This window comes from Papilio polytes, unplaced genomic scaffold (assembly GCF_000836215.1).
Source record: "Papilio polytes unplaced genomic scaffold, Ppol_1.0 DF821511.1, whole genome shotgun sequence".
Lineage (NCBI taxonomy): Eukaryota > Metazoa > Arthropoda > Insecta > Lepidoptera > Papilionidae > Papilio > Papilio polytes.
Window position 1 is genome coordinate 784,520 of NW_013527693.1, and position 15,970 is coordinate 800,489.

Below are 15,970 nucleotides of genomic sequence, written 5' to 3' on the forward strand. Positions count from 1 at the left end.
TTCAGTAAATTTGGAATGATACTGCCATTCAGCAAGATGTGGGAAAACATATTTGTCCAATTTATTTTTGGTATTAATTTGATACAAATATTTATTTTGGCTCCGGAAACGTAACCAGATACCGCCCAAAATAAATTGGATATTTTCGTCAAAATGCTAAATTAAACTCGGGATAAACAGAAAATGGTAAACCAAAGTTTAACCTAGTTAACAAATTTACTAATAGTTTTAAATAAAATGATGAACTATATCAAAACATGAGAGTAACTAAAATTGTCGATAAATGCTAACAAAAGATAATATTGCAAATACTACAGCAATTTTTTTTAGCAAAAGAAAGCGGCTTTAGTTCCTTCCTCTTATGGAATAATCAAATATTAAAGTAAAGCGACAATCCCTATGTATTCGAATTTTGATCCTTCTGCTCTTAACAATTAAGTTTGAAATGCAACAAGCGACATTACAATATAAGAAAGCTTTCAATACCGCACGTCTTTGTTAACTCACAGTCGTAATGTAAGTAGCAGATAAATAGATATTTAAATCAATGTAATGATGAAATAGAACAAGCGCGGGTTGAATACGAACTATACAAAATTCATAATGGTACCAGTGTACGCTCGTGCCGTAGTATCGTAGCATTAAAGCCACATTTATTACCAACGTTCAGAACTAAATCATGAACAGTAAAATGCTGCTCATACATCTTTATTATTTCATATTTACGAAACGATTTTGCACAAAAAAAAATAAATTATGCAATCAATTTTAATGATTATATTTCATAATCATTATAATTAAATATAAACTTATTAAATAAATTTTGATAATTCGTGGTCAATAAATAATTTAAAATTTACATGCATAACATAAATCAAGTGTTAATACAGCTTTCACAATAATTTTACGTTAAATCACTTTATGCTTATTTAAAAAAAGAAGTGTTTTCTACACTGAAATATTCCTAAGTTAAACATAATATCTAATAAAATAATAGTTTTCAAAAGATAAAAAGATAGGACATTTTAGGTACCTGACAAAGCAAGTACGGGCGCTGCGCACGCGCCGCTCCCGCCATCTTGTTTAATCTAGTGCCGGTGATCGCGGAAAAGCGCGCCAACCTTCAACGACCTTCGCTCTCCGACCGCATTGCCCACGCCCAAACGTAATACACACTGCGTACATAATAATAAATTAAACTTTTTTCCATATACATTAAAGATTATTTTCGAATAAGCAGCCTTTCAGCTTATACGACAATTTGAATCGTAAACAATCGACCTGCCCAGTGTATTTGTGTACCACAAACATGTTCCGTTTATATTATATTACAGGGTCTATAAATCAGTTTGCTCGATTTATTTCAAAGTGATACTTTGTCACATTTAAGAGTACTTGCTTACAAAATTGAAATGATATCGTGACATTGGTTTACGAGCGTAATAATGACTGTCATAACGGCTGCGTAAATACCGATATCCACTTCATAACGGCCGAATCTGTTATTAATAACTGCTATTTCACTTAATTCCATTATGTTGGCGGAATGTTTGTTGAAAAGTTAAAATTGTTACAGTTCATTAATATACGCAGATTTGATAATGGCCGACGATAGTTTCTTGTAAAGAAATAGATTATAACACATTATATTTAAATAATCTAGGTAGGTTCGTGGTAACATTGAAATATCGATTTGTTGGATTATTTTTTAAAGATGATATTTAAAAAAAATAATGATTTGCCGGTTATTTCCAGGTATTAAACAAAAAAAATCTTACTAAACTCTGTTGTTGCAAGCTCGTTACGATGCTTAAAGATATGAAACTAAGAGTTCATTTTATTTTGAAGCATAACCCTTAACCTATTATCGGTAGAGCGTGTAATAAATCGTTTGCGGGTTCCGTAGCTATGTTCACGATGCTTCGGGTGGCCGCTAGTACATTTTTCATCGCACTTCCTGCTCCTTGGAGATTTACCGGCGTTGAGATAAGAGGGCAATCTGTTGGAACGAAACACGGGCGTTTTACTACACGGTGTAAGCTTGTAGGGGTGACATTCGCGAATACAACTACTTCATTCGAGTTAGTGTAATCGATTTAAAATCGAATCAACATCGATTAATTTGGACGGTCAGTTCTTTTAAGATCTATGCGTGTATATGAAGTCTTCTGTATACATTTGGGAAACTTTAACCTTGACGAATAATAATTCTTAAATTACTTCAAGTTAACATGCGTTACGTTAACCGTACAATCGCATAATGAGTCTAAAATGTATCAGGAAATTTGGATCTTTTGGATTTTTTTTACAAAATCATTTATTTATGCAATGTTTCGGATGTATTAAATTAATTGTTAGACATGTTACACAGAAATATTTTTTACTAGTCGCTTGGAACAAACTGAGACAAATGACCGATGATCTCATAAAATGGCCCAGTACTTGGTTTATTAACTGTCTTCTAGTAGCGTCTTAGTTCTCAAATCTTTCCATACTTACATATCTTCTTTGACACTTCTTTATAAATGCGAAAGTTTAGATGGATGAATGGATGTTTGTTAGAGTTTGTAGTCTAAACAGCTAAAGGTATCTCGATGAAATTTTACATATACGTAGAGGATACAGTGGAAGAGTACATAGGCTACTCACTTTTGTTTTTTTTTTAATTCCACGCGAATGGAGTCGCGGGCGTAGGCTAGTATAGAATAAAGTATAAAAGTACATGCCGTACTTAATAGACGGACATAGAAGTGACGGAATATAAGCGTAGCGAATAGCTGTGATCTATCGATGTTCGGTTTTAACATAAAAAATATCGAACTAATATTATAATTCACTTATTAAATAAATTAAGGGACGGTTCTAGTAGTGAATTGTCAAACTAATCACCCTTATTTAGACCAATTATAGACTTTTATAGTAACACTATTTCAATCTGTCTGACGTATAAAAATTGTATTCATGTCTAAGCTTTGTAATAATTGATTGTGTTGAAATTTGTAATTGAAATCGATCTGAAGGTCGATTATTTGACCTTTGACATTTACCGTGCGAAGTATATTTAATTGTAACTACGTGTTGTATTAAAATAATTGAACACCTGATTAAATACAGAAAAGACGTTTTTGGCTACACTTAATACTTTTACAAATAATGGTTTTTTAATTTAAGTATTTCTTAATTTTAAATTTAATATGTTTTTGTTGTTGTTTGTTGGGATTTTTTGCATTTTGGATTTATCTAATATTAATAGGTTTTCTTCATGAATTTAACTTTTTTAATACGGCTGTGACAAGTTTTACATAATATTACTAATCTCAACAAGAACTTATACTTATTTCGAAACATTCGATTAAATTAACAGATATAAGATCTCTTAAGCATTTGCATACTTATAAAAAAAATTTTAACAAATGAAACAAATTCAAAAATAGTACTTAAAAAGAGGACTCATAGATATCAAACCAGAAGCAAATATAAATTGAAATTATCAAAACCTAGAACAAACTATGGTCAAAACACTATAACATTTGCGGAAGTACACTTATATAATACTTTACCTAAAGTTATCAGAGACGAAAATAAAATGTCGTTATTTAAAATTAAATTAAAAAATTTTGTAAAGAAAATAAAATCCTAATATAAATGATAATAAACTAGACTACTGATGTAAATTGTAAATGTAAAAAAAAAAATGTTTCTCGTTAAGCGAATTGTATATTCTTAGAGAAATAAATATCTTAAACCACTTTAGAAATGTAACTGTTACAACTGGCCAGTTACAACTTGTATTAACAGTATATTATATTTTTAACTGTTGGATTAGGCATAGTACAGGACAGGGGTATGGACAGGTCGCGGGCCGCGATGCCGATAGCCGAGTTTGCGTGCACAATTGTCCCATCCCCGCCCGCGCGCCATTGTGCCAGTGGGGACACAGCCTTAATTGCGAGCCTGTATAAATTAAAACGAGAATGTTATCGTACGCCGCGCTCCGCAATGATCTACGAAGCGGCCTGTTGCTATTCGATATCTCCGTATAATTAACCACTAATATCATATAAACATGAATCTATTCACCACCTTTTTTGGCTAACCAGATTATGAAAAGTTACTTAAGAAGGACTGTATGAGTGATAAAACAACTACGAGCTTTAGGGTCTAAAGAAAATACATTCAGTGTACTATATTCATTTTCCAATATCAGAAAATTTATCCAGTTAGAAAACTCACATAATAGCTTCAAATAAGATGATTATTATTTAAAAGAAATACACAATACAACGTTTTTAGACACTAAATATTATGGCGTTGAAACTTAACCAATGTGTTGGATTTTTTTTAAAGGAAAACATGTAAAGACTTAATTTAATAGTGTTCTGTAAGTCGACATTTTATTGTTCGGTATGTTCCATAGATCTTAGCTGAACATAACTTCCTATTGGAGCGAGGTTCGTAGCCGCGCGACAGGACTCGAGCTCGGTCAATACTTATAGCTTGTTATTCAAGCTGTTTGTTAATTGAAATGCGTGTAAATAGTTGTGGCGTTCACAAGGGTTATGAAACAGCCTTATTAAGACTCGCTTCCACGCGGCTTTGCACTGTCTAATTATATTTAGATCTGTGTCCAGTTGTGTAACTCAACGAATCAGTTCATTTGTTGACGACTAACTTGTTTATTAAGTTTTGCGACCTCCAGTTATATACATAAACTAGCTTTTCTTATATTAGCGGAGATGGTAGAGGGCACCTTAATCGCACTGATATATTTCAGCTTGAAGACTTTAGGCCTGTCCTACCACTGGCTGATAGAGGATCAAATAGCTAAAAAATGACGTCACTGTCAGAGTACAAAAATCTGATACTTTTCCATCACATTGGATTATATATTTTACACATTGGATTGTTACCTGACAATTTAAAATAATTGTGGGACAAGCCCTAAAGAATCTTGTTTCCGTAACTGGTATGAATGCATACGACTATGTAGCGATGTAAAAACAGCAAAAGGTATACAAGTTGAACAAAGTTTTCTCTGTTTATTCCTCTGGATTGAAGACAGGTATTGTAATCATTTATTTATTCTGTAAACGACCCTGACATTGATAAGCATTTGAATAACAAACATCTGATAAACGTGCGAAATTATTTGCCGTGTTTTCCGCTCGGCTGAGTATGTAAATGCCAGCGGGTCACCATTTCATATCTAACATTTGTGACGCATTACAAGACGTCACTTGTACAACTAACAAGATATCCCTAGAGTCGTACGCCTACGGAGCAAAAGACCTATTTAAAGAATGTTTAACTTAAACGAGTTAGAATTTATGTTGTTTACAAAACAAAAATATATTAGAATTTGAATCAGAATTGTTTGAGGAATGATAAAAATACGCAGTATTGTAAAATGTTAAATACGACGCAGAAACCTCTTTTATAAACTCGCGTCTAAGAAAAGCATATACTATGTTTATATATCAACGTCCATGTAATTTTGGTCGTCGATGTTAATGACTAACTTTCATCAATATATGTTTTAATCTCGGCATTCGAAACGATTGGAACTTCGGAAGCTTGAAACTTGTGATTTATTCCTTTTTCACGCCAGTTCAATCACACGGAATTAAAAAAAAAAAAGTTAGTAAGCCCATGTGTTCTTCCAGTCTATAATCTACATCTGATTCAAATTTCATCGAGATCCATTAAGCCGTTTTGGAGGTAGGTAGTAATAAACATCCATCGAAACTTTCGGATGTATAACATTAGTAAGAAAGTAAATATGAATTATGATTTACTTTATAGCTCCAAAAAAATATTAAAGTTAACATAACTAAGTATAAATACCATTTTGAAAAAGATAAAAATCATTATAACAAGGTGATCACATACGCGCCATGTTTAGTCAAGGCATGTTTCATTCGACCCGGAGTTGAACCCGCGATCTCGGACCAGATGCCCGCAGTGCAGTTTTCTTACATCAAGATGTTATCTTTACTTTGTTTTTGTAACTGTATTTTATGCTGTAAGGTTAACGTTACGCACGAAATCAAACCCCATACAACATTCGTTGAATTGGAAACCTTTTAAAATGTAGATTTAACAAGGGAAACCAGGGTTTTAATTTATGATTATATGCTGGTCGGTTTCCCAGTTACGTTTAAGCATTCTTTAGTATTTTTTGTTCTATGACTTCGTGAAATGCGTTTCTGAACTACGTAACTTTGGCCCAGTTGAAACTTAGGTCAAACTAACACTAAAGATTATATGATGAAAAAGTAAATCGAAAGTTCAGGAACCCAGCAGAAGTATGGAAGGTTCGTATACTTAGATATAATTTCCACGAGGCTTTTGTATAAAATCGAGAACTCTATTTCCATTGATGCGGCTGCTATGAAATAACAATTGACAGTCTGACCTTGGTCATAGACTAAGCGACAGACTAACAGGTAACTGAAATGAAACTTAATACGCTATATATGCTTCGTAAGCGCCGTTAAAATCTGATGGACGCCAAAATTTGTAATGAATTTGAAGTTTATGAGCGTGATGAAACTTAACTTTAGTACAACTGTTTAGTCAGTAACTTGTTTAGACAACAATCGACAATCGCACAACAGCTGTGCGATAGTTTTGTCAAAGGTGTGCGCTCGCTCTAAACGTGACTTTTAAGTTGCTACATATTAAAATGACGTTCCATTATTCGACCCATAATCTTTTAGATAAGTCCAAAAAGCGTGGAAGGAGGAATTTGCTGCATCTTAAGTGGCTCTTGCCTATGACAGTTTTCTTACTTATGTTAATAATTGCAGGCAATCTGATAGCAAGACAATAGATACCAACACATCGAACTGTAGCTAAAAAGGTCGGCTACAACGGAGTTCAACTTGCCAGCACTATCTAGTCTTAAATCTGATTAAATACAAATTACAATACAAATAGATCAGTCACGACATTAATTGTTCGATCCGAAATTGTTCATCAATATTCCATGCAATTCAATTTCGACCTTGTTTTACTTACTTAAGGTATGTTTTAATTGCTTTTGACACAAATATTAACCATTACAAGTTGTTTAAAAATTTAATAAATATCTAAGGTTCTTACTGCGACAGTTATGATGTTTTCCTCACGTTTTATGACACTGTCTTTATACGTTTTCAAGGTGACTTGAGATGTAAATACCTATTGTGTTAGAACTAAAAAACCGTGACCTTACGCTGTATAAAGTTCACTAATGTGCTAATGGCACGATTGTGCATGTGTGCATATCAATATCACATATAATGCGATCATTTTACGTGGGCGGAAAATGATTGGAAAACCCCATAACGCTTACGTCATTTTCAAATTACTCGCTTCATACTCGTATGAAGTTTCAGTGACAAACTTAATCCGTAAATGCGAACGTTGTTATTCAAATTAAAGGAACGTGTTAACGAAAAATTGTTTTGACCGACTGCCAACATAAAACAATAACGAGCAAAATGAACGTCTCATAAGATAAATTCATGTACAACCCTAAAAGAAGTACAAAAGTGATAAGTTGCGGGGGCACAACAGGTAGGCGGCACACACGCACACCTGACATGTGACCGCGTGTAGCCACGCAGGAGTACAAAAGAGATCACGTGTAAATAACATTCACACATACGCGTTACAAGTAATAAATCTGCCCCAACACGAACGAAATAGTTCACGCAAACATGCGCGTGTTTCACCTGAGTCACCTCCACACGGGTTCAGGTCGAATACGAGTGACACCACACTGTTGCATTTTCACCTGTCGAGTGGCGACGGCGGCTGCGACGGCGAGTGTGAGTGTGGGAGTGACTCAGTGAGTTCTACTCGGTTCAGTCGGGCCGACTGTTTGGCGCGCTGAGGTTGTATGATTGCGTTTCGTTCGCGCTCCGACCCACGTGTGTCATACTAATTGCCTCGTGATAAGTGTAGACTTTTGACTGTCGATAACATTGTATCGATGTAAGATCGATTTTTTCATTCGTCAATTGAACCTTGATTATTGACCGTCAGCAACATTGAGTGGACAGTGTTTAGTGATTTGGTGACTTTGAGCGAATTGTTTTTATCTGACAAACTGAGGAATATTACAGCAGCTGAAGACTGCCTTTGGAAATACCTGAAAGGTGAGTTTTCAGTTTGTAAACATTGATTTTCTCCGTATTTTTCTGTAGAATTCGGTCCAAGTTTTTCAAATGATTTTGCAATATGCTATGATTGTTTTAAAGGTGTTTTAAAATATTACAGAAAACGTTTAAATTTATTTTTAAATGCGTTTATCTAATATACAATTCGTAGAAGTTATAAAATTTATTTAGACAGAGAAATATGAAATGGCGTTATCTAAAAAAGGGTTTTTGATGTGCGGTTGTTTTGACATTAGAGGATTTTATTTAATGTAGGTAGCTATATTTTCCTCTTTAAAACTTCAGTTAAATAGTTTTGATCTTATCAAGTGTTGCTACCGTAAGTGAGGAGGAATTATGCATATTTTTATCATTTTGCAATACAGGTACAGATGCAGAACCACTTCACAAACAAGTTAAACAATGTTGTTATATTTATGATTTATGTATCTGTTATTAGTCTTCTAATGTAGAAAATGGTTGATGTAGTACATAGACTACTAAATAAATTAAAACCTTATTTTTAAATTACATTAATTTATTCATATTTGAACCTAAAAATTCAAAAATATGTACAAAATAAACTAACCTCAATGTAAAAAATATTTATTATTGCAAAAACATTCTTTTGTTTTTATAATAGCTGGCAACCCAAAGCTTTAAAATAATTAGACGATTCGTTTTTAAAATAGGTTACTGAATCCATAATTCTTAGGAAATCCTTCTAGTTTTGAAATGTTTTGTTACCAAAGAGTAAATAAAAGAGTGACTTTTAACAAGTTATTTTTCCGCGCGGTCACGAAGCGGATGGTTTAATTCTTTTAATATGGTTTTATTCGTAATACTTTATTATATCTTTATTACATAGAAGGGGGAGGGTCGAAGTCTTCTGACGACGCCCAAGTACGAGATACGACTATTCCTCTTAGTTTCTTGTATCTTTTACATCACCAATACAAATTACAATCGTAATAAGCTATAATTGGTCGTATTACATCTGATGCGGGGGCGGTGATCGGATGCCGTGTGAACTTAAATAATTAGTTTGGGTCATTATTAGTTTTAATAGCTAATATATTGTATAGGGCTAGATAACACCGGAGGGTACGGTGATATAATTGTGTTCTTCGGAAAATTTATGTGACAGAATAATTACTATAATTATTTCTTTAACTTTATTTAAGTGACAGTTTATTTTGTTACAAATCTGAAACGTTTTGTTACCTGTAATTATTTGCAAAATTCAAGAAATATTAGTACTTTTATAACAGTTGTTTAATGGTATTACGCCTGCAATTTCATGGTTTTTATGTTTAATCTGCGTTAAAAGGTTTTCTTTGGGATCGTTAGTTAAATTTGGCATTTAGTGAAAATTCATGGAAGCTTTCTCATAAACATCTATGTTAAAAATAAACCTTTAAAATTCTGTTAAATTACTTTATTCAAATTGATACGCAAGTGACATTGATGGTCAAAAAAGGGGTTGTAAAAATGGTAACAATTTTGTATGTGTAAATGCACAATGGTTTCTATGCGCCTTTGTATTATGTAAAAAATATATCAAGAGGAATTTCCCTATGGATGTAACATAAGTAATACAATTTGCACTCATTAAACAAGTGACACCGATACGTCAGTTTGTTTTACGATTACAAATATGGACGGGTTGTATAAATAAAAGGCAGGCTGCGCTGGTGCGGGTTCAAACCGCGAGGTGTCGGGTTGCATACCGCAGCGCATACCCACTGGTGTTACGGATCGATTTTTTTTTATATCTCTTGACGTGTATAAGATAACGTTGACGAGAAAACCTGAAATAAAGTGTCTTAGGGCAGCTATAAGAGCCGATGTACGTCGGAAGAGTTGAATCACAAATTATTTTTCTACATGACATGGCAAAGTAAAATGAAGATTTCCAATTTTAACTTGTAATTGATTTTTTCTTTTTATAATTAAAGCAATAGACAAAGATAGGTTTTAACAGTTAAATCTAATGTGAAATTACTATAACGATTAAAGTAAGGTTAAAAGAAGTTTTTATTCCAATCCGGTACGGTTCATACTGCGATCCGCGATAACGCTGGCCGCTAATCTAAAAAACACGCCTACAATGTACCGCGTACTTATTGGTGATTCGTGCATTGAATATTTGTAGTGGCAACACTGCTAAACGGATTTGAATAGAGCGTGCCTTGATTATAATTGGCTAGTAAATCTTTATTTCTTTTTTGATTTTTTTAAATACATTAGAGGGATAATAGGTTACTATTCGTATTAACAATTAATGTCTTACTTACCGGATATTTTCCTTATCTAATTTTAGTATACAATTATGTGTATGTTTTACGCATATACGTTATCTCTATAGTGTGTAGCATTCCACAGGTTAGGGCGTTTGCGACCTCGGGGCCTCGCTTTGCAGTCCGCGCACGCGCAGACGCGGGCATCCGCATAACCTAACGCGACGCTCGCACTGTCAACGAGCGACGTATAACAGTGGTATTACACACTAGGAGTTTTGCAGCACACTCATTGACACTCGTTTTAAAAATCATCGGACACGAGCGAATAATACACACTTTATTCTAATACTAGCTGTTACCTTGCAGCTTCATCCGCATTAATTAATGAAAATGTTATTTTATTGTTTACGTTTGTCAAATTATCAATTTCAAATGTCAAAATGACATGACATGATGACGAACCATTGCTTCCTTGATGTTGGCAGCTTGTAGTTTATGGTCCCTTTCTCACATGAAGGTTTTTTCCAATTTATTTATCCCCCGTGTTAATTAGCGTGAAAATATTTAGTCTATAGCGTGTCATAAGTGTAGGGCTTTTTATTAAAGAAAGAGCTATTCAAATATATGGTGCGTTATCCAAACGCTTCAATACGGCTAGTCTGTACCTGCTCTTATACAAACTAGTTAAGGGTATGAACAGGAAAGTGATTCAGTTGGAATTGTAGTTGACGTTTATAAAGAGTCAAGGAATGTTCAAGTCGATGATTAAGGAATGTGACAGATTGTAACAGTACAAATTATAACAATGGATCTCTAAAATATCTATGGTAAATATAGGAGACAGATTGTAAGCACACTAAGGTAATAATTTCCTTAGATGTTTAAGTAAATAAATAAGGTATTTCTGATAATACATAAATTACAGTATTTCTCATCAATCATTCGGAATTAATCTAATACAGTTATATGTTTTAATGCTTAGCTTAAGTCTAAGTTCTTGATTGTGTCAGAATAGCGTACTTAATTGTCTATGATATTGTTACTTAAAATTGTTGGCATAACTCCAAACAATAACGTGTTGTGAAAATTAAACACAAAACTAGTTTTCTAGAAGCTTGCATTAAATTTAGTATCACAAATCTGAAATATTTATTTGAATATTTACGCGATTGTTGCAACTTGCTTCGCCAATATTGTCTTGTTTAATAGATAGTAGATAACTAACATTTGGAAGCCCAACTTTTGTCCCCTTTTTGTTACAAGAAAGGGATGGAAAAGGAACGTGGATTTAACGGAGGGATCGCCTAGGGAGGCGAAATGTTCTATTCAGAGCGTCTCTTCCTCCATCGATTAAGGGTAGACAACGTGTCCGTTATTGCAGATGTCTCTGGGCAGCGGTCGCTTCGTCATTTAGGATTCAGGTGGCATAAAAAAATACTTTTCAATTGCAAAATTTTAATGGATTCCTTGCTTGTGCTGTGAGTAATAATTGTACAAAATATATATACGCTAACCAAAACCTTTACTTTTGTAAGATAGTCGTTTAAAGTAACTTTGCAATAAAAAAAACCGCGATATTACCTCTGTCAATAACCTATTTCTAATGATATCTTGACACAATGGCCGCATCGCAATTGGACCAGATCGGTGAAAAAAACATGGTAGCAACCTGTTGAACTGTCTCGAAATAAGAAATAAAACCGTCTAGTCGGTGGTAATTTGAGATCACGAATGATTTTTTACCGGTCGTTCCGCGCGGCCGGACCGCAGGTGTGGGTCGCGACCGGAGACCGCACTGAGACCGCGCCGGACCGCACTACGTGACCATCTCCTGGGAATTCACTAGGATTTGATGTGGGTTGTTTCCTGGTTCAATGGTTTCGATTTTTTTTATATTGCAATATAATACAATATTACTTGAATATTGTGGATGGCTACAAAGGCAGAGGAAGACCGAAGAAAGTATGGATGGATTGTGTGAAAGAGTAGATACAGATATGGCTGATAGAAATGTATGGAGGAGCAGCACATACTGTGCCGACCTCCATAAGTATAGGATAGGATATCCCGCCGATGAAGCTTGAATAATGAATAGTTATTTAAACAAGTAGTGATGTTTAAGAAATAACTAGTTTCTTTATTAATATAAACTTAAATGAATATGTGAATTAAAATCTGAAATATTTTACATAAAAAGGTTACAATTATTGCACGTGACAAGGAAATAGTAAACTAGTTAAAAAATACTCTTTAATACTGAAGAGGAAATCTGACGCATTTTCTTATCGAACCTAGAATATTTCATAATGTTACTTGCACAATATTCAATGTTCCTAAATGGACATTTATCTTTGCTTTATTGAAACATTTTGTTTTATCGTGAATTTGACCCTTTCTTTAAATTTTTCACTTTTTGGCAAGTATCTCGTAAGGTGGCGACCTTATTGAAAAGCATAAGCGATTACATATAAATTTGGATATAAAAAATATTTGATAAAAAAATCATGTTATTTTAATATGAATTGAATTGGATAATTAAAAATAATATTTATTTTAACGACAAATCTCTGTAAAATAAAGGCATCCTGTACAGTAAAAACGTATCTATTTAAATTTAACTTTGCATTGCATTGCATTTTTTATAAATTGATTTTAAAGTTTAAATTATCATTCAACTCTGAATAAAAAATATTCATGTTGTGAACCTTTAAATAAAGTTGTCAAGTGATTGTCAATAACTTAGCAAAAAATTGATTAACCTTACTCAATTTGCAATTCTAATTTATATTATTTTACCCGGAGACAGTTTTCAAATAAATTAACAACATAAAAAGCTTACGAAATTAGATCCTAGATGGTTTACGCGTTAGGTTTTGGCAGCAATTTATTCATTGCTAAGTGCAGAATGTACAAATAAAGCAGTTTTTCCAAATAGATGCGATGATTTCATGGAATTAAAACTATCTTAATATTCATCAAATGGTAATTGATTTACGACACACAGCCATAATCTTATTAAACCGGAAAACTTTACATTTTACGGGTTGTGTTGATTGTTTCCCGCTACCGCTTATCATACTATATGCTGCGTCTTTTTTTCACTGAATTCACTTTTGACACTTTGACAGGTGACATTTATTTTTCGAGACGAATGCAAATGAAGGCGGTAGCGGAGTCACGTCCTGCATTAAGTTGACAGAGATCTCGATTATGCATTACCATTGCATGTTTCCGCCGTAAGCCGTGTCAGCGACGTCGGAGCTCCGAGTGTCATGTTTATTGCCGGTAGACGTGGACCACTTTATGACCTTTCTTTCAAACTAATCGTTTGATGCACTTTCTAGATATGGAGGTTTTATAAAGTAAAATACTTATTTCCATAAAATAATACTTTTTCTCAAATATAACGTGAATTAAAAGAAGTAAAATATATTTTCAATGAACTATTGAAATTTCTGAAAAATAGACCAAATCCAAAAACCATTTAGAATAGAATTTCGTTGTTCAAGCCGAAGCAAATCGATATAAATTCTGATTCAGTGGTTGTTTTTGTGTCGGACGACATTTAGAGTCGAGGGTACAGGTGGGGGTCACGTTTTGATTCCTGCGACAAGTGGAATGTTATCGTTTAGCTCCGCTAGGAGGCTCTGATTAGTCGTGGTTACAGGTGAAGCGACCGCACTTGCTCGTAGTCACGATTTCTTCACTTTTTGTCGCATATCTGAGAGTGATACAAAAACATGGTGACGTCATGAAAATCATTGCTATGAACGTGTTGAAGTTGTTCCATTTAAAATATTTAATGGACTCTGACAGCATCCTTGTGAATAATTCTATTGTATGAAGTTGAAAAGATTCTAAGCTCTGTTAAATTGTACAATTCAGTCAAATTAAGCAGTTAATTGTATACAACGAAGTTAAAAGAGAAATTTCTGGTTCGTTTTCTATACCCTAAAACACTAGAAAACCGCTACAATTTTAAAAATTTAAAAAATAGTGAAGAGTGAGCGAGTACACAACCTATCAATAAGCAATGCGTTTTACTGTTTTGAGTAAAATAAAAAAGTTTCCTTGCACTCGTAAATAAATACTCCTCGTAAATACAACTGCGCAATACTAGTACCCCATGGAATTATTCCACGTGCAGGACCTGTAGCGTCACCGTATCGTAGTAAACAAAACCATTTTCTTATTTATATCGCTATAATATTAATATGGCATTTCGCGAAGTCTTAATACCTCAATTAACATCGATATATGCATGTGTTATAGCGATTGTTGTTTAAGAGTGGTCTACCAGGTATAAACACTGATATTCCCCAGGTATGACCTATTTTAAAAAAGCCCTAACTATCGCAACGATATTTTGTATCCGAAAGCATATTTACAAACTCCTTACTCGTATTAACAGAAAATGAACTATTAGAGAGCGTCGGTGGCTCAAGGGTTAAGAACTTGACTTGTAATCTGCAGGTCTTGGGTTCGAACCGTCCCATGATACCAATGTTTTTACCAAATTTATATATGAAGATTTATCTAACGTTCTTCGTATGTGAGAATCAATTCAAAGATATGTGCGAAGTCAAACACGTACTGGGCCGTTGTTAACTATGTCCTAATCACCGCAACTGGGGTTGTGATGGTGTCTGAGCCCCTTGATGATGAAAGGGTCAGAATCTTTGTAATCAATGTCAATAATGTTAAAAGGTGTAAAAATAAATTTAGTAAAATATCTTCTTGGAACTAGTATAAACAAATTTGTGCCGTGGTATATTTGAAGAGTTGTATTCAGTGAAAGGACATTTTGTTTCATTAGCTACGGGCACAGGTGCAGGCGGCGGTTAGCTTGGTCACGAAGTCCCGTCAATTTTCAACATTAGGATTCCGTGACTGAATTTTATTGAAGGTAAACCGTGAGTTGTTAATAACTGTGCATACATTTTCAATAGCGATACTTTTGTAGCGGGTGTTCCAGGATTCCGAGTTTGTGTTCTCGAGTTCAATATATTACTCGTAATTGAGCGACAAATTAATATTTGTAATCCGATTGCTATCTATCTACCCATTAATATATATTAGTAACTAGTCTTTGCCCTTTTATTTATGTTCTGGAATACGATTAGATTGCTCACCAGTACAAGATTGGATCAGTATGGTTAGTCTTCGTTAGATTCAGAAAATGTCTTAATGTCAATGTCATTTTTCATCTCTGTCTTTTATATGCTTGCCAGAAAAGCAATTGTTTCAATCAGTCCAAACTTGTATAAACGTCGCACAAAATCGATCGTAAACTATCGCTGTCTGATCGTAAACTATACCTGTATGTTTGGATATTAAATAAAGTGTAAATGCAAAATGAGACATACATTTTTATGGTCAAAAAAAGTACGGAACCCTCGATGTAAAACTGCAGTTACACTTTACGGTCATTTATTACTTTTTACTTCTCTCTACTCGAATTTCGTGTGCTCTTTGAACTGGTTTAATCGAAGCGCGGTAAAAATCTGACAGATATACCCTCACCAACTCAGTTTGCGTGCTTTTTTCAATTGCACTATTTCATTTTTTTTTTTTTTTTTTTTT

General features: G+C 33.8%; 1 protein-coding gene across 1 annotated transcript in view; it reads left to right on the forward strand.

The window, feature by feature from the left end:
- The first annotated feature begins 7,813 nt into the window (after positions 1-7,813).
- LOC106108549 overlaps positions 7,814-15,970 on the forward strand; it is a 125,972-nt gene continuing 117,815 nt past the window's right edge. Inside the window, exon 1 of the mRNA XM_013289747.1 lies at positions 7,814-8,144. The gene's annotated coding sequence lies outside the window, so the exon portion shown is untranslated. The remainder of the gene's footprint in view (positions 8,145-15,970) is intronic.